Source organism: Peromyscus leucopus, chromosome 10 (assembly GCF_004664715.2).
Source record: "Peromyscus leucopus breed LL Stock chromosome 10, UCI_PerLeu_2.1, whole genome shotgun sequence".
NCBI classification, from domain to species: Eukaryota; Metazoa; Chordata; class Mammalia; order Rodentia; family Cricetidae; genus Peromyscus; species Peromyscus leucopus.
The window spans coordinates 16,329,966-16,349,114 of NC_051071.1; the positions used below are offsets into that span (position 1 = coordinate 16,329,966).

The following is a 19,149-nucleotide window of genomic DNA, read 5'->3' on the forward strand; positions in this document are numbered from 1 at the left end:
TGTCCAGCTCTGCTCATTAATTGTGATGAACAACACAGAAAGTGTTTAACCTCACCGCTACTGAACAAACGCGATGGAACTCAGTGTAAATGACCTGCTTGGGTGTGTGGGGTTCAGCTGCTGAAGAGCAGAACTCACACGTGCTAACGCGACACTTACACACTGTCCTTCCAACTCTCCCCGTCAACTTAGCAACTGAAAACAAACAAATGGAATTATTTCAGATCAGAGACATGATCTCAGTGGTCCATCAGCATTATTTTCTTGTGGTCTGCTTTAACAAACCAAGCATGCAAAACACACAAGGGCTAACGTGGCTTATCGAGGACAAGGAATTTTGGCTATGAAAACCTACCTAGGCTGTGTCATGTCATTAAGGGTCACTGCCACACAAGTTCAGTAGTACATGTTGATGAGTTAAAATGCTAACAAATGTATGCATCTGATTTTAGAAAAACAATTAAAATATTACAGCAAGAAGTATACAAATTTTCTACTTTGTGATAACCTTACTATGTTAATCTTTTTATAGTACATGATGTATGGCTTTAACAGTTCTTATGACCTTTTTTTTTTTTCATATTAAGACAATTTATACGACACAAAAAATTTCAAAGCCGGCTTGCTAAAGCCAGTATTCAGAACATGCTCATTTAGTCATGTGAGCACAGACATATTTTTATCTACCTCAAAGATGAGGGTCACCCTTTGTAGCAAACGCCATACTTCTTTCTTCAGGTGTGTGTGGAGGAAGGTACGTGGGTGTGATGGCTGCGAATGGATTTGCAGCCTTTTAACAGTTCATCAGTGTTAAAGGATAGGAGTGGAGTAGCACCCTTCTGAGAAAAACCTCTCGTGTAGATTTTACTTCGTCCATGCCAGAACAAATCGTGTGCGAAGTTGGAATAATTTTGAAATATAAGACACCTCCATGACGGTCCTTGTAGGGACAAGGAGTCCACAACCCTCTTTGGAAGACAACAGAGAATGCCCCTTGGCCTACTAATTGATGATTTACTGTGCTTCCCCCCGGGGGCCACAACTGATGATCTGTAAGCGTGTTGAATTTTGAGGCAAATACTAAATATAATCAATATATAAAAATTTTAAAAAGAGAGGAAAACATGCAATGAAAATTTATGACCTTAACATTCTTTTGGGTCAAGCAATTTATCAAATTCTCTCACTCTCTGGTTTCAATTACAGAGCCGTTGTGGAAGGAAGTTATTTAGCGGGTTCATTTGCCTCAGTGGGGAATGCAGGACTTTGGCCCAACGCTTCACCTTCAGCACAGTCCATTTGAGCCTGAGAACAAATACCAATCATCACTCTTTGGGCAAAAAGAATCTGCATGGGCGTGGCCTGTTGGAATGGAGTTTCTGTCCAGGGAAACGGTTGTCAGCGATGGCTGTGGTAGAGTAACGATAAATCCCATTTTATTGCTGAAAAATTCCAGCTTCTCTCCATGCCTGACAGCTCTCCACAGTCCCATACCCATTTGGGCAATTTCTGCACCATGTCCATCTGGTTCTCATTACCTTTCAACCTGCCTATGTCTGATCTAGAAAAAGTGTAGGTCAGAAATGGGAGGGGATGTGACCGAAGTGATGGGCAAAACAGAAAGCTGGAGCTGGGCTGTGGGGTCCCGTTGGAGGTAAGAGAGCAACTGGGGGTGAGCGGCTGCCAGCTGAGGCTGTGGCAACCTAGAAGGGCCAAGGAGCTGTGGATGTGAGAGAATGGCGATCACAGAGCGACCTCAGGCGCAGGCTTTCAGAGACACCTGTTTCAGGTTGTAGGCGAGAGAGGGAGAACACCGTGGGTATTGAAGGGTGCCAGCCAGAGGACAGCAGAGCCTCCCGGCTGTTCTAGAAGACTTGGAAGACCACATACAACGTTATCAGGCTTACTACAGATAGGGGCCAAATCCTGCTGGAGGTTCTGTTTCGATTAAGAAAAAACAAAAACAAAAACAAAAACAAAAACAAAAAGCAAAAACAAGAACAAAAAAAAAAAAAACACCGTGTTTTGAAGGAGGAGCTCGTTGTTTATGTTCGCTTTTCCTAAGAAGGTGAATATTGAAACATTACTGTGCCCTAATCACCCCATTTTGGACATTTTATTCATGGCCTAGCAGGGCTGCAAAAAGTCCTGTTCCTAAGTCTGCATGTGATACTCCTTGGAACTGCAGGGTGTTTACAGCTTCTAAAAACTGCTCTTCTTCTCTGATGGTGAAACCTTTTAATTACTTAGATCTAAAATTATCCACAGCAATTATTTAGGTCACCATAGGATGCCTCTTGGGGACAAAATAGGAAATGTATATAGTAAGTGTCTAATAAAGATATAAACAATAAATAATAACTACTAGCTGGAATTAGACCAGGATGAAATGGTATAACTGTACATCTAAAGTTTGTGCTGTCATTATTTGTTTGAATGCTATCCTAATGCTATGTATAGCTACTACTAAGAAAGATTGTGGCCGTGCAATGAAGCACAAATAAAGAAGATCTGTGAACTCTTTGTAAAATACAGGATCAGATAAATGGGTTTGCAGGAAGGAGTTGTTTGACCATCTGATATGAACTCAAATTCTGCATGTGGATGTCCTAAGACCAGGTACAACTATGTAGTCTTTGCTTAAGTCTAGCCGTGGTCTTGTCACCATTCCCAGGTGGGACAACCTGTGGTAGCCAGGTTTAGGAAGAGCAGCTGTCACAGTGTCCCTTTCCTCAGAATTCACCTTTGCGAACCATCACTGCTCTGAACACTTGCTCTATTTTATTGGTTTGACTCTAATAATCAAATGTTGCTAAATTTTGACTGCTAATCTGAGACCCTTAGACAAGAAATACTGGCACCGTTATTTGGGATTAATTCTAAATGTTCAAGACAAGACCATTCGGAGGGGTTCTAGGAATCGCACCTGGAATTGTGAATGGGCAATTTTGCGCCAGCGTTTAACTGGAGAAAGTAACTGTTTATAACATTTTAAAAACAACTTGGCAGGGCTGGAGTAAACTACAAATGACCAGAAATGAAAGTGCTATTCGAAAACGTTCTATTTAAAGTGCCTTTTTCAGTCTACACATGCAGTGCTAATGCACACGTGAAAATCGTGGACATAGTTCAAGGCATAAGCCTTTAAAGTCTGCCATTTCCTAATTTGGAACTAATATCAGGTTCTTGGCTAAGAAGGATTTCCATTAAATTCTGCATTTCTGAGATGTACACATATTAAAATATGATCATTTAAATTGTAAAGGATGTGTGATTCTTTTAAGAATATCATAGGGAATTAATGGTGCGGGGTGGGGGTGGAGTGGGGTGGGGGAGGGAGGGTGGGTGACAACTTGACACTCAATGGCTAGGTGCTCACCCCTGTGTGCACAGGCTTCAGTGTGCTGTATAAGAAAGGGGCCCTAAAGGGACCGATGACTCACACAGCTGGTAGGGGACTTGAGACATGGGATAGAAGGTGTTGAGGAGGCTACTGTGATACTTACAAAATAAATCATTAGCATTTACCTTTTGCCTCTGTAAACCTGTAAGGCCTACCAAAAGACTGAGCCAGTTTAGGCTAGCTATTTTGGCATTGGAAGGGTTAATGGCATTATTGCTTCAAAAGAGCCTATTGGCTCCCCCTCAAGGATGCCCTGCAGTTGTTGTTACAGTCATCAGATGAAGCTGGTCTTCTCAGCTAGCCTTTAGATTTGTCTGTTAACAGTAAAAATGCTGTAATAAATCGGTAACATATGTTGCCAGGCAGGAAAAAGTGATACAAATAGAGCCTGGGAGACCCAAGCCAAGTACAATGTGAAAAAATTCAAATTTCAATCTATGCCCTGGCTAATTACCATTTGAAAAGTAATTTGAAAGTGTTGTTACTTGCTTATACTCTTCCTAATTTTTCTTTTTTTCTCTTCAGATTGCTTTCTTACTCAAATTATCTCCGTGATTGCCTGCCTTGCGGCTTTGGGGTAAGTCCTAGTTTTCCACAACCTTAAGGAAAAAAAAAATGCAGACCATAAAAGACGCCAGGAAGACTTATGGGTCCTAATGTGTGGGTTTTGTGAACTATACATGGGTGTGTTGGGGAGTGAACGATGAAATAAAGAGAAGGGGTTAAAGTATGTGACAGTGTGCATATGCAAATGAGGTCCCCCCCAGGAAAGCCACCCTGTAATGAAAATGACAAAGCTTGGAACACACACAATCAATTATTTTCACTAAGCATTTAAAATACAGAAAACAAAATCTGCTTTGGGAATTGACTGAATATTTTATTTAGCTTTTTTATTGAGACATCCTTTGAAAAATGGCACAATGCAAATAGTTTTACAAAGCAACAATATGATCAATCTCTAAACCAGAATATAAATCTGAGCTTTCATTAACTGCTGCTAGCCAGTTTAAATTGTGGTCTTGTCCATAATGTCTATCTATCTATGTATGTCCAAGTTATATTAAAAACCTTTAAATGGCTTTGTAATATCAGCTATATCTAGCTATTATAATAATTAATGGTACTGTTTTATAAATCAATACATGTATTCTTGATAAATTCATATCCAGTTAATGGTGTAATTTAAATAAAAAATTAATGTAATAAAAGACATACAGAAACAGGCAGGAAATCTTTAAAGGTTAAGAGCCAAATTTGTCTAAATTCATTCATAACCTGTTTTGGAAAAGTTTATATTTAAGGCCAGCTGAGTTTTACCTTGTCTCTGGAGAATGAATCTTCCCATTTATAGGGTGGGATCTAGAACTGAATTTGTAACATATTTTCTTTTTTAGCCATTAAATTTTAAACACATAGTTAGGATATGACAAGTGTCTTCCTGCTATTTTTCTGTTTTGTGATTGTTAAATATTCTTCAGAAAAATAGAGCAAAACAAACTGTAAGCCTTACCCGGTTATTTTTAATACACAAAAATGAATGTAAATGTCTTTTAAAAATATAAATGAACTGTCTGGAAAGCCCCAGGGTTATACACACATTTTATTTATGGGGAGGAAGGACTGATCAATTTGGTGAATTTCAATTTGTATGAGTCCAGAATTTTCTCTGCTTTCACCCCAGAATGAACATCCCAAGGATTTTAGAAAGAAGCAAAACAATTCCTGGAAGAGTCTGAAATGCATTTTAACACTGCCCATGAGTAAAGAAACACCCCAGATTAGAAGAACACACTATTGCTTTAATTTTAAAAAATACACAAATACAGCATCAGATCTGAATAAAACTTCCTCCGGTGTACAGAGTAAGCACTCTACATAGCTTTCGGAATCACGCGGTCCAGTCTGTCCTGCTATCCTTCCCCTTGTGGAGCAGAAACCATCCTGTAATCCGCTGAGTGTTTTCTGACATTTTTTTCTTCTTCTTCTTCTTCACGTTTCTCATCTTTATTTCCGAGGAGCAAAAGGGACATGTGCAGTAGCCTTTGACACTGATGGGTGTTTGAGAATGGGAGGGGGTGGGGGAGGACCTGCAGCCGGTCATTGCATCGACACCGCTACACGAGCAATTGGTATTTGCTGAAAGTTTACACTTCCAACGAAGCTAAATTGTAAGGAATTCTTCTTAAGAAAGCTGCTTCATGACATGGCAGAGAGGAGATTGTACGCCAGTGACTGTGCACTCGGGTCCAAGCATTTAAAATGTATTGTGTTTTTTCAAGGGAACCTGCAGCAAAATCACTCCTAAGAGGCTTAATTTAGGTTTTATAGGAGGAGCATAAAAAAGACCAGGTTATAGCAACATGCTGAAATATGGGGTACATTTTAAATATCTTCATTTAAAAATGTATGTTTATTTTCCCTCCTGGGATCGCTAATGGTATGTCTCGACAGAAAGCAAGGGCATGTGACATTCTTAAAAAATTATCTCTTGGAAGGATCACATTCCAAGACAGGTTTGGGCATTTTTATTATTACAGATAACCTCTTAATTACATCTCTCCTTCCACTTGTTAATCAGGGACAGCCAACACCGTTAGCCACAGAGTTGTTGCCTTTAGATGACTACATTATTATTAAAGATCAGAAACACATTTTATTCCTGTCATTGAATCATTACATATATGATTAGCACCGCTCAAAAGCTCTCTGCTTGCTTTAAGTACATACCACCTAAGAAAATGTCCGGCTGTCTCCAAGTGTCCTTATGTCAAGCTGTGCAACCCCAATAAAGCTTTTAAGAACAGATCACTTTCCCTCTGTCTCCCCAAGCCCCACACAGCTCCTATTCAGATCAATTTGAGATTTCTTCTGCAGCCGCCAGTGCTGAGAGCAAGGTGGAAGTGGAGTAAATAAAATCACCGTTGCTTTATCAACCCTCCTAGGTAGTTTTTCTGCCAGCCAGCCAGCGCTGTTAAGATCCATAAAGTTATGCAATCGCCACTTCCTCCAAGGTTCTCTAATCAGATAATGGCTGATGTTAGGAGAGAAGGGCCCAAGGCGGTGTGGCTGGCACTTAACACTGCGGTTGGTCATTACTAGTCTGGTAGAGACCAATAAACAACTGATTACTATCCTATAAGAAGCCAATAGTCTACATCCATCCCATTTCCTTTCCCCCCTTTTTCTCTGGACTTCTTTTTGCAGCAAGTATTTGTCAAAAAGATCAGTGAAAAATAGCCTCCCAGGCACCGTAAAAACAGGGATTTTGCTAGCTGAAACAATACCTTTTTGGGAAAGGTGAGAATGATTCTGGTTTTGCAAGAACAAAGCTTACAGTGGCTTGTTTCAGCTGTGGACACTCCCAGACCTCACCCCTCCCCGCTCTGCTCTCCTCCAACCCCTTCCTCTCTGCATGGCAGGCTCACCCGATGCAACCAAGAGGGTTTAAAATGCAAATATTTATATTTGAGCTCAGGCAATAACAGGGCTATTCTGCTTCCTCCGTAAGTCTGTGATAATTGATGCTTCATATCTGGGACTATGTTTCATTTATCTCTTTACACACGAAGATAGTATATAAATACAAAGTAATTTATAGAAAGGAACTGGCCATTTGAGATAATAATCCTAAATTTGACTATTTGACGATAATATTTCAAAGCTGCAAGAGTCAAGGATGCAAAATTCTAAACTTTTAAAGAAAACTTGACTGCAACTGGAAAATTATTACTTTTTTTTTTTTTAAATAAAAAGCTTACTGGATTTGAATGCTGCACAGATCAAGACTGAGTAAGGACATAAGTAATTCAAGAGAAAAATGTCGAGTTTTACATATTACACGTTTCAAACCAATGCATTCAGTCATATATTTAGAATTCTTGTTATAATTTTGACTTTATATTTAAATTTAATTTCTTACTAGCCATTGCAAACTACAAAACAGCAAGTCTTATAATGCCAGTGACTGTCCTGCTCTGGCATCCCGCTTCCAGAACAAACAGAGGTATATCCATAAGCCCTGGACCTTGATTTCACAACCTCATACAAAGGCAGGCAATTCTTGAGCCAAACAAACAAAGGGGGTGTGAGTGATTTCATTTATTTTGATAATCCTCTGCCTGCACAGGGCCACTTTGCTGTCTTTGTCAACGTGAATGACAACAATTTGGCCAACTCTCTCTGAGCTGCACTCAACAGTGACAGGCAAATTATCAGAGGCCCTGCACTTCTTATTATCAGAGGAGAAGCCATCAGGGGGACGCACAGAGGATGCCTGTCCCTTGTCACTATTTGTCAGTGGGACAAGGGCCACTGCTATGGGTAGCTGACAGGTAATTTCAACAATAACAATTACTCCTATTACTGGCGTCATAAACAATTCGTCCAAGGCATGACAATAGCAAAGCTCTATAATTCAATGCCATATAAATAAATGCCAGCAGGTAACAAGTAATTTAGCTCCAATCAAGCTTTCACCCCGGCATTAATATTGTTATTGCAAGAAAATGGAAAATTGAAAAAATTCAATATGTTAATGAATTAAGAATGGTTCAAGGGCTACACACCAGAAGTTGAAAAGGGAAGCCCAAATTATGATGGTGTCATATTTGGTGGCAACCTGGGGCCAAATGGCAGTATAATGACTTTAAGACTAGATGGGGAGCCTGGGGTGCCAGCTGAGATTTGGGCCTGAGAAAATGGGATGCGTGGCACGGTCTCTGAAAGTCAAATGTGTCTCTCTCTAGCTTCTTCAGGGTAGAAGCAGAAATATGAGGATGTAGATATAACATAGCATTTGCTGGATTTTTTTTAACCTGAAATATTTCATATGAGCTGGAATAAGAAGGGAAATTTCCATCTATTTAAGGAAATATCAGCAGCACCTGCTTGCTTTGCGTTGAGTGACACAATGAAACTACTTTAATAAGGCTTGAAATTTTATAATCCAGGGTGGAGGTGAAGCAGCTACCTTCACTTTCTAGCTGAGCACCCTTCGGAGGGGACAGGGAGTGTAGTTCAGCCTTTATATATGAAACTTCCTGATCAAACCAATTTGCAGTTTTCGTATTCGTCCAGCAAGAAAGTGCACCCTCACAGCGACGGCAGCGAAGGGACTGGAGAGTCTCTAATTAGGAGAGCTGCCGAGCAATTAAGGCACGTCAGATTTCACTTCAAGTGCCACTCCAGTTTTTCCTCTAAAAATGAATGGACTTTTCTCCCCTTTTGGTGCGTGTATCCCCTTAAGGCGATGTTGATTCAAATCTGCTCAAGATGCAGTGTTGCACAGCTAAGCATCTTCTTGATTACAACCCGCCACACTCCTAACTGCGTTCATTCTCACTGCCACGGATACTTTGTCAACAGTCAAATTACACCACGCTGGTAACAATGCATAATGCTCATTCTCCTCCCAGGCCGTCAGGAGGGGGCTCAGGAACATGGCATGTTTTCATCTTCCCTGTTTCAAAAGGAAGCTGGTGTGACCACCCCCACCCCCCATCCCTGCCCCAAGTCAGGCGTTCCTTCCCAAAATTTAATTAGGTAATTTAAAAAAAAAAAAAATTGTAACAGAAGGATGATGTGAAAATTCCTCATGGCAGAGGACACAGACCAGGAACCAGTAGATCTGCAGCCAAAGCTGTGCTGAACACTTTGTTCAGAGATGTTTTCAAGGGCGCTACTCTTGGTTAAATACCAGCTTTTTTCCCTCTTCACTTATGGACTGTAAACACTGGAAGCCTTTCTTGAGCAGACAGTATTTATATTGTGCGAGAAGTTTGTTTAATGGCCACATTTGCCAGAATTCTCAAAACAGCTCAGAACACAGAAGACAAATGACTTTTTTGGGTGTGTGTGTAGGGGGCGTGGGATTGCATATTGCGGATAAACATTGACGAATTTTAACTGTTATTTATCCTACTCGTTTGCTGCAGATTGGTGTGTCCCAGTCATCCTCTCACTTGAGAGACATTTCTCACTGAAAAATGAAAGACATGTGGATATTAGAACAGGATTGCTAAACTCAGCCTTTTAAAAGTGCAGCCAGACATTTTCTAATTAAAAAAGGTCAGCTGCTCCAGAACAAAACCAAGGAAATGAAACAAACTGTTAAGGTATCTCTTCATAGTGTCTTTAGAGTGCCAGCACTTACCTGGTTTGACACTCTAGACTTCTGGGTACAGAAGTATACTTTTGATTGTGTGTTCTGAAAAATTATATGTGTTTAGCTAAAAGAATATAAGTCTGTAGACTATATACTTCATTTTCAATATTCAGGTCAAATCCCACTCTTCAAACCACACACACACACACACACACACACACACACACACACCCTAAACTGAGTTCAGCATTTCGTGTGGCTTGCTGATAAATAAAGGCATTTTGATAAAATCAAACTCTGAGTCTTTTAAAAAATAAAAACCTAGTGCAATCTCATACTAAAACATTGCCAGAGGATTGTAAAGGGAAATTTAAGGAGAGAAAACTTGATTATATAATGCAATCCAGCAGTAATCAATTTTCCCTTCAATATCTTGCTTTTGTTTTCAAAATGCTAAATAAACAATACATAATGCACCCCCCACCAGCCAAACTATGGAGGCTCTGTGCTCAAATAACAGGAAACATATTCAATTTTCCTAACAGAAGACAGTTCATTAAGCTGTGCCACATCAAATAAAACTTTAATTTCTCCAGCATCAGAGACGCAGGGAAAGCAATTGAAGAAGATGAGCCATATGGTACTTCTATCAGCAAACACATATTGCTCATTCCCCCAAAGTTTTCTAATTCTGCTCCCCAGACCTGTGTAATAGAGATAATGTGCTTGGAGAGCAGCAACCATGAGCTATCTAGTGTACACTTCTAATACTGTATTTAATGGGAAATAATGAATCATAAAAGCCTAGAGAAGATGGCTTTTGCTAACCTAAATCTCAGCTGTAATTTCGTTGTTCTGTGCCTAAGATGCTGTTTGCCCTTTCAAACAACAGCAGTTGAACATAATTACGCTGCTTCAAACCTGAGCTTGAGAAAACAACCCTAATATAACAAGTTTCTATTAACTCCTGAAATTCTGAATTTAATGACGCACTGACACAGACATTGGGTTAACGGAGCACGTGTCCTTTTCAAACCCAAACACGAATTTTTCTTCCTCCTTCCCTCTGGTCCGACGGTTTAATGCTCCCTTCTCTAGCCCCGGCTTGGTTCTACCCCACCCCCACCCAGTGCAGCAGGAGTGGCATGGGAAAAAAATGAGGTTTCTTTTGTTATTAGCAAATTTGACATTTGCCTGACAAAATGCACACAAGATGGAAACCACTCAGTTACTCAGAAGAAATGCCTCCACTCTGATTGCAGCTACCCAGATGAGATAATTCAGGCAAAGAGAGCTTTAGGACGCCCATCCACGCTGGCTACAGAAGGCCAAGAGGGTTATCAGTGAGAGAACCAAAAACCGTGGTGCCTTTGGTGACTGTCCTGACAGACGTGTGGCAAGCAGTGTTTCCTTTCTCACTTTAGCTGCTTCTGACTCGTCACCGAAACAACACACACACCCAGGCTCAAATGCAGCGATTTACAGCAGCCACAAGCCCAGCCTTTTCCGAGGGAGATCTTGGGACCTGAGCTTTGTTCATCTTTCGAGAAAACTGTTGTTCAACTCCCCCAATAGGTTGATGACTTCCCCTCTTCCGTTTTTAAAGCTCATCAAATCAATATTTTACAAACACGATGCTAATTTAAAACACCATCAAATAACACTGTGGATACATATTGAAAACATATTTTAGTGGTTTTGTTTGCTTTGGAATCATATGAACCAAGGACGATTAAATTAAGAAGAGACTTTTAAAAGTTAGAGATTGCCTTTTTAAAGCTTATTAAAATCAGCACGTTCCGTGGCTGCCTCTGAAGCTTTGCACACTTGATTGCCGTCATTAAAACTAGTTGTTTGGGTACTGCTCCAAGCCCACTCATACTATTATTAACTTGAAATCTCTCTCCCTTGAAATGGGGAAAAATTAGAAAAAGAATCATTGTAACTAGTGGGGGAAAAAAAAAGGTCGCCAAACCGTGTCTTTGCTCAGGAAGACAGTGGCATTAAACCACAAAGAGACCAACAGGTAATAGAACTACAGCAACATCTGAAACACGGTCAGAAAAAAAAAAATGTCAACAACAAAGAAGCAGTCCATTGATTCTATCTCATGAATGCCTTAAAACAAATGTTTAAGCAGTTTTTGTGGCCTGGTGCAGCAGCGAGGCCTGCATGCTCCACTGGCCTGTGATGACAACGGACTATTGCAATGTAAAACACGCTGGAGGATAAAAAGGTGCTTTTTGTTACCATTTTATCAAAGCTGTTCATCTTCGAGCTGCAGGCAGCACTTTGCTGGAATTGCAGATATTTCTCTGTCCAGGCGTCTCTGTTTGTGCATCTCATTTGCATATATTTATCTCCAGCTGAGGGTGCTTCTGCTCATTAAGGCCTCCCTTCAGATTATTTTGTAAGCCAGCTGCTAAGAGGGATTTCACCTGTGGTGACTGAGAAAAGAGGGGTGAGAAACCAAATTCTTCATGAAAAAGGAAATCTTCTGAGCCTCTTCCCCTATAAATGGGCAACATTTGTGTTAAACAGCCTCTTGTCGTGATAGATGCCTCCAGGGGTCAGGGGTTAAAGTTGATTTGAAGGTCAGCCGTAAAACAACAGATAAACCAGACGCCAAACTGGTTTCTTAGCTGTCGGTGAGAGCTGTGGTACAACCAGGTCCTGAACCTTTTTCAACCTCTAATAAAACAGGGGATGAATCTGAAGTGGATCAAGCAGGCCCCGGAGGAAGCCGTGCAGAAAAACACAAATAATATCAATATCAGGCAGCCCCGGGAACAATGGGGCATTTCTCTCCGCTGATGCCTGCTGCTATTGTTTCAAGGGCTGGGGAATTAATTCCACTTATTTATTTAAGGCGTGTCAACTCGCTGCCTAAACCTGTTTCAGTGTCAAGATGAATAAAACTTTTATGGCTCATAAAATAGAGCCATTCATCTCAATGTTCTTTGTGGTGCGTGGATTTTCTTTCTTTCTTTCTTTCTTTTTTTTTTTTTTTTTTTTTTTCCTGGCACATTGAGCTAGGCCTCTGTTCAGAAATGGATACCTCGGAACCCACTGTTGGTATGATCCATACCATATTAGAGACAAAAATTGCCTCACTGGCAAACGAATTTCAACAGAAATGAACCACAACAGCGTCTCTGCTGCCATGCACAGGTCCCCCAAATTCTCCCCGACACCCTGCTTGGTGTCACATTGTTTAGAGTGCAAGGTTTCATTATCTTAGAGGAAGTTCAGAAAAATGATCGGAATAAAAAAAAACAAACAAACTAGTGTGCTAGAGGATCAGGTGTCTCGTTTGGATTTTGAAGAGCAGCTCACCGGTCGTTTGCTGTTTCACCCTGTTTTGCCCTCATTGTACCCATGCATTTCTTAACTCTGCTGTTCTAAATTTTGTGTCTGATTCTCAGCACAAATGAAAAATAAAATGCATTCTCAGGACTTTTGCATTCTACGTTTTTGAAGTTCAGTTGTAGAACTATGTTGTATTTCGGTTCCCTGACCACTGATTTTCATAGGGGAATACTGATGAGCAAGCTCACTCACATCTACAAAGCATCACTGGGCAAACACATGTGTTTCTCATGCAGCTATTGGAAAGGAGCCCAAGTCACATGATCTGCAATATATTTTATTTAAAATGAAAAGCTGGAGTCAAACAACATCATTATAACAGCGAGTTCTGATATCTTTAATAGGAACATGATTGCCTCAAGAGGAGTTAAAGAAAGCCATTTGGTGATGCTTCATGAAGTTTTCAACTACACCCCCGATGGATGGTACCCTTTGCTGAGTTGCAGTGATGGTTGGGCTGTGGAGGATGACATCAACTTCCTCTGTACCCATTTTAATGGGAAGTGTTTGAGTTCCACATGTGGGCTGACCTCGCTTTGCATATGGATTTTTAAATGAACACCGTTGTCTTACAATTTTTGATTTATTCAGTTTGGTGAACAAGGTTTCCCTTATGAATTCAAGTTTTCCTAGCAAAGAAATTTGCTTGAGAATGGCTTCACACACAGGTTGCCCTTTCACAGATGGCCGTTGCATACACCTCTCAGATTTCCCCTGCTTCTCGAAGGGGTGGTCCACCTCGAGGAAGCAGCCCTGTGTGAAAATTCAGTTGCTTTCAAATGGGCCAAGAGAGCTAGAGAAAAATATCTCATAGCAACACACCCTCATTTAAGCACGAAGCCAAAGATTTCTTTTCCCCTCTCCCCAATTACAGTGTTCTAAAGGAAAACAGAAAACCCACACTAGTCTTATTTCACAGAAGGAGAGCTCCACATGTGGTTGGGGAAATTTTCTGACTTATTAAATGTTGTTTATAACCTCATTTCTGTAGACCCTCCGCCTTCCCAAAGCAGTTTATAGCTCCCTCAGTAACTGACTTATCAATTTTCTTCTGACCTGCTTTAAATTTAACCCCACCCCTACCCCAAACTCAGAACCTTCAAGGATCCAGGATGAAGCCAAACTGTAGTTTACTCTCTGGCTCAGCACTGAAACCCCCGTTTTCCTTCTAATCTAATCTCTAATTCTCAAGCTTGGCCAAATAGTTAAAAATGTTAAGTGCCAGCAGAACCTCCCCGCCCCCTCATAGTTGTCTCTGTTTATGGTAGGAGTCCCAGTTCCCTCCTGTTCTCCCGCAGCCCGGGGTCTTCAGGTCAGAACACTGTAAATACACACAGCCTGGCTGGATCCATAAATCTGAGTAAAGGGCAGGCGTATATATTCAGATAAACGTGGGCATGCACAGAGACATGGGGTTGGGGGTGGGGTTCTGCAGCTATGTTCAGAGAAAATTAAACTGATCCAGAATTCTTAGGGAGAAAAAGAATTACATCGGAAACATTTCTTTTTTCTAGTGGAAGAGTTTGGAGCTGCTTCCTCTTCATTTATTTTAATTTTCCCCACCTTGATTATATTCCCATACTTACCACATATATTATCTCAGGCAATCAAAGTAAGTGATAAATTTTATTTAGTTATTTCCATTGTCTTTTTTTCTTAACTGCATTTGCTTATGTTTTGATACTTGTGTGTGATATGACTTGGGATCTTTTTACCAGTTCTTTACTATAATTTTTCAATCCCAAGGTCTTTGACTAAATAACCTTGTTGTTATTCTTCATATTGAATCCCAAAGAAAATATGTTGAAGGGAGGAAGGTATGACAGAGCGATAAATAGATGGTTACAAATTGTTCTGTCTCAAGGCTTCTACTTCATTATGGGGCCCAAGTCTTTTCCGCTTTATTTTTAGATCTTAAAATCTCTCAGGACCCCTGAAAAACCATCCTTTTCAGGGCACGTGCCCCTGTCCCTCTTCCTTATGGTATGAAGCAAAGTTGGAGCTTATTAAGAAGTTTTATATAGATTTAAGGATGGTCATTAAGACAGAGAAAGAGAGAGAGAGGTGAAAAATAAAACAGACAGAGAAAGACAGAAAAGAATGCACACACACAAGTGCTGTGTGTGTGTGTGTGTGTGTGTGTGTGTGTGTGTGAGAGAGAGAGAGAGAGAGAGAGAGAGAGAGAGAGAGAGAGAGAGAGAGAGAGAGAGAGAGAGAGAGAATGTTGTTTTTGTCTGTACTGGGCATTGAACTCAGGGACACTCAGGTGCCTGGGCTTGCTAGGAGAGTGGTCTATCATGGAGCTGTGTCTCCAGCCCTCCAGCCATTTGGGAACATTCTTCTACTCTGCTTCTATTCTTTAGATGAAATGGACCACGCCACAGCTTTGCTTTGGGCATATAGGAGCTAGGAGAGTGTGATGTTTGACTTTGTTTTGAAGTTGGCATTATTTAATTGTATATACTTAAATGCTTTACCTGGTGTGCTGGAGAGATAGCTCAGTGGTTAAGAGCACTAGCTACAGTTCCAGAGGACCCACATTCAATTCCCTGCACCCACATGGCAGCTTACAACTGTCTACAACTTCAGTTATGGGAGATCTGACACCCCACACAGACATAAATGCAAACAAAACACTAAGGCACATAAAATAGAGGATAAATAATTATTAAAAAGTGCTTTCTCTGATTTCTCTAGGATTTTTCTTTCTGATAATCTATTGTTTTTTTTTTGTTTGTTTGTTTGTTTCAGGATGATTTATGTCCCTCAAAAGTAGCTTCTTTGCTGGGATTGAAAACACGGTAAATATTTCATGTAGCTAATAGATGTCATTGGGGAATGGCTGAGAGTAATAGGACCAGGGGCTCCAATTTCTGTCCACACTATTCTCAATGGTAACAAATCCCTTACATGATGATAAAGATAATAATAATTATTATTGTTTATTGGGCACTTACTTTTGGAAAGTGATGCATTAACTGCTTCAGATAGTTATAAATGCTCACCTTTACAAGTGGCAAAGGAAGGGTCATTGCTTCCCTTGCCGATGAAAACCTCTGATTTGAAAAGGAGGACCGCAGGCCAGAACATACATCGCAGCTGAACCCTGAGTCTTGGGTCTACCGGACAGCCTTCTTCTGAGCTGCCTCTGATGGCCTTGGATTCTGCATCTTCCAGACGGTCTTGGGTACAATGATGTTTGCTTACTGTGTTGGCTGGTGGTGATTGTCAGCTTGAGAGAATCTAGATTCACCTCGGAGACTGGTCTCTGGGGGATTTCTTTGTTTACATTCACTGATGTGGGAAGAAGCTCCATCTTAATTATCAGTGGACCCATTCTTTGGGCAGGAGACCCTGGCTGTATAAAATGGAGAAGAGCTGAGAATCATGACCACATTAATTGTCGTATTCTTCTGACTATGGGTGTGATGCAGCCAACTGCTTCAAGCTTCTGTTGCTTTGGCTTCTCTGCCATGATAGACTGTACCTTGTGCTGTGAGCCAGACAAAACTCTTCCTCCCTAAAGTTGCTCTGGCTGAGCTATTGTGGAATATTCGTTTAAGATGTGTTACATTTGTTTATGCCACGGAACATCTGCTTAATGATGCAAAGATGTATTGCATTCTTTTATGTTGCATTTGTTTAATTCTGTAAAGCTGTGTTACTGTGCCTGTCTAAATCACTTGCTTGGTCTAGTAAAGAGCTGAACAGCCAATAGCTAGTCAGGAAAAAGAACATGTGGGGCTGGTGGGCAAAGAGAATAAATAAGAGGAGAAATCTAGGGGAGAGAGGAGTGGGAAGAGAAGAAAGAGAGGAGGATGCCTGGGGCCAGTCACCCAGCCACACACACTCTAGCCATGGAGTAAGAAGGAAAGAATATATAATAAAGAATAGTCTATATAAAGAATACATTCTGTATATAGAATAAGAAAGGTAAAAAGCCCAGAGGCAAAACATGATTAAAGAGAATTGAGATAATTTAAGTTAGAAAGGCTGACTAGAAATAAGCCAAGCTAAGGGTGGGCATTCATATGTAAGAATAAGTCTTTGTGTATTCATTTGGGAGCTGGGTGTGGCCCCCCAAGAGTAAAGAAAATACCAACTACACAAAGCAACATAGAAAGAAGCTATGACACTTAGCAATAATAGTTCACATCCAGGTTGGCTTTCTCCGTTCATGCCTCACCTGAGTTTCAATATTGCAGTTTTGCCAGCTGCCCAGTATCTTGACTAGGTCCCCAAGGGTCCTCTGGACCTCATATCTGAACTTGAATACCCATAGTCTCTACTTGCCTGCTTCTCCTCAGTGACCAGGTAGCATTTAAAGGGATTGTCCTCTATTCTGGAGTCCAGGCTAGTGGTTATCTAGCTGCCTCCACTCTCCCCTGTCATCTGCCATGATTATCAGTCTGTCTGACAGAGTAGTGAACTATGCAGTGACCACCACAGTAGAACTCTCTGAGTTCAAATCCTGGCTCTCCTATTAGCATTAGACAAGCCACTTTATTCCTCTGCTCCTTGATGGTCTTCTATGTAAAAAGGGGATCTGAAAGAGTACTTCCTTTAGAAGGTAGCCTACTGTAGACACTTAGTACTGCTTGAATGAATGATTACACTGACATCCATGCTGCTATTTCTGCTGTCAAGCTCTTCTACCTGCAAGCTATAGCTTCCAGAGTTTCAGACTGAAATGAACAATAAGCTTAAAAATCTTCAAGATTTCCTATTGCCCTAAATCTAACTATTGAGTCAGGCGAAGACCTTTGCAATCTGCCTCTAAGTGGCCTTTCTGGGGTCATCTCTTACTGTGCCCTTTAAGTAATTTGGATCTTTAGCAATAAAAGAATTATACCTTGCTATTTTTTTTTATAACCCAGATTCTTGACCATGCCTTGCCCTCTTCCAGGAAGGCCTTTCTTTTCCAATTCTATCTCTTGAGAGTGCACTTACCTTGTACAGTTCAGTTCAAAAGTCACCTGTATTTTAGAGCAGCATAAGTTGAGTTAGTCACTTTTATATGTGCTCTGTTTTAGAATCTAACATTATATGCTTTGTATTTATTTGGCTGTAACTGGGCCATTGTCTTTTGTTCAAAGATCTCCATATCGTGGGAGTCCCCAAGTTTAGATTGGCATGTGTAACATGACTTAAAGCATATGTCAATCAAATAGCTATAATGCTATTACCAAGTGGAGTTGACTCCTGTAAGCTTAAGATAATAAAGGCAGTGAAGATGTAACAAAATTAAATTAAAAATCCAAGTGCAATTATATTGTTCTGACTGTCTCCAAAATGAAGTCATCAAATTCTCTCCCAGTACATGTGCTACATTTTCTGACAGCCTAAGAAAGTCTGAGATGACAGTCCTTTGGAGTATCTACTTGATCTAGAGTGTCTATATTTAATTCAATATTTCATTGGAAAAGAAGCCTGTCTTTTTGCTTATCTACTCTGACTTTAAGCATATTATTTCTTGGGAGGGAGGCAGCAGAAATGGTTGAGAGCATAGCCTCAGGGTTCATGCTAGACTGAAATGCTGGTGTTGTCCCAGCCCCCTTCTCGTCCGAAAAATGGGTAGCACAACAGCATTCTGCAGAGTGGTTATGCAGGTGACAGGGGTCAGCACATCCAGTGCAGAGATGGGAGCCTGATCCATGACATGCACTTCACAAACACCAGGACCATTTGTTAATAGGTAAAGCACCTGGACTCTTGGTAGGAAGGCGAGGGCTTTTCATCATTGAGGAACAGTGTGGTTGGAATAGAACTAGATGGAACAGCCTAGCAAGTATGAGAGATTTGGCCCTTTGTCAGGGGAGCAACTAATTTATGAGCTTCTGAGATCTCTCCAACACTTGAGCAACTTTTTGCTTCATTTTATCACTTGACACATGGAATGAAATCTAGGAACAAACCCCGGGTTTAACTGAACAATCAGGAGACTTAGCTCAGAAACTGTACTGTCTGCATTTGGATCCCTTCACCATGCCAACTGAATGTGAGTGTGGAGACAGTAGGGAAGTGATGTGAGTGGTGTGAGTGTGGGTAAGTGATGCAAGTGGTTTTGCTAGTGTAAGATTATCTCCTGTGTTTTCATGGGTTTAGTTAACTTCCCGGGGTTAGAGTTTTTTCTTTTAGCACCTCATGTAGAGCTGGATTTGTAGATAGACATTGTTTAGATTTGGCTTTGTCATGGAATATCTTGTTTTCTCCATCTATGGTGATGGAAGGTTTTGCTGGGTATAGAAATCTGCGCTGGCATCTATGTCTG

General features: G+C 40.7%; 1 long non-coding RNA gene across 1 annotated transcript; it reads left to right on the plus strand.

Annotated features, from left to right (window-relative positions):
• Positions 1–3,590: 3,590 nt before the first annotated feature.
• On the plus strand, positions 3,591–15,680 carry LOC119088633. Its single transcript, XR_005092312.1, has 3 exons — positions 3,591–3,980; positions 13,223–14,490; positions 15,630–15,680. It is a non-coding gene; the product is annotated as an uncharacterized LOC119088633 (long non-coding RNA).
• Positions 15,681–19,149: the final 3,469 nt, after the last annotated feature.